Raw genomic sequence first — 1,548 nt, forward strand, 5'->3', positions numbered from 1 at the left:
TAAAGATCCCACATGATCTGTTAGCCTGTGTTGGGGATGACTCTAAGCTACAACCACACCAGAAGTTAGCTCAGTTTCTTTAAGTTTCTGAGTGTGTCATTAAAATCATCCAATGATTCATGAGATATTTTGCTAACATGACAGGGAAATGAACACAAACACAGGCGGTTACATAATCACCCAAAATGAGTCTCTTTATTAAGCTTTAATACAATTACCGGGTATGTCCCTCCCAAATGAACAAATGGGATATTTTTCTGAATATAAATTACAAATATAGCTCTGAAACTCTTTTCCATGTGTCGGATCCTGATGATTGATGTGTTTTCTCATATGTTTAATTGTAATTACTTGTTTAATGCTTAAAATATGTCATGTGACACCACAAATGTGTGTGTGTGTGTGTGTGTGTGTGTGTGTGTACAAAGGCAGGACTTTTACTCACAGCCACGTATCTTTAGTACACAGAAAATACAGTATGGCTGCCTTGGTACACGGGACACCTTGGCTTGTACATCATCAGTTGACAGAAACATGTAATTCATCTTTATTTACAGTCTAGAGTTGGAACAATGTGTTTATGTACCTGACGTTATTAATGTTTGAACGCAATCGGCCGAAAAAGGCTAAATTAAAATCTTTGTAAGCTGGCAAAAAGGAGCATATTTTATCTCCCGTTGGATTAAATTGAGGTTTTTTTTCTGTTGTGTTGAATTGTGTCATATTTATTGAAAATATTTTAAATCACATTACAATGACTTACATCATATTGACTGGTCATATTAAATTGTATCATACTTTATGTTGGTACCAAACTATATAAAACTGAACTGTCATGTACGTAACCATTGTAACAAAGTAAGTTGTGTCCTACTGTATTTTTTTCTATTGAAACTTACATGATGTAACTTTAGAATATTGAATCATGTTATATTGAATTGTGTCATACTGACTGGATGGATGAAGATGAATTTTAATGTACAGAACCATATCACACTGAATCGTCACATTTATTTGCATCATATTCTGTATATATTTGTGTATTTATATTCATCGAACAGTATCCAATTAAATGTTTTCATGCTGATCTGCATCAGATTAAACGTATTGTATTGAATCAAATCATACTGAATTGTACTACATAAAACTGTATTCTACAGCAACTGTGTATTGTGTCACAACAAATAATATTTCAAATCGTATCATACTGGATCATATTTCATTGAATCTTTTTGCACTGAAAAGTATTGTATTGAACAGTATCATATTAAGCTGAATTTTATTAAATTGTATCATACTGAACTGTTTTGAACTGAATCATATAGTACTAAATTATATTGTACTGAATTATATCGTATTGAATTGTACTGAATTGTATCATATCAAATCATATTGTATGAAATTATAGAATTTTTAATTATATCATGTCAAATTACATTGTACTTAAGTGAATTGGTTTCAGTATCATACTAAACCTTATGCTGTTGAATTGTATCATATATTGTATGTATATATATATGTATATATATATATATATATATATATATA

This window comes from Nematolebias whitei, chromosome 6 (genome assembly GCF_014905685.2).
Source record: "Nematolebias whitei isolate Nwh7 chromosome 6, NemWhi1, whole genome shotgun sequence".
NCBI lineage: Eukaryota > Metazoa > Chordata > Actinopteri > Cyprinodontiformes > Rivulidae > Nematolebias > Nematolebias whitei.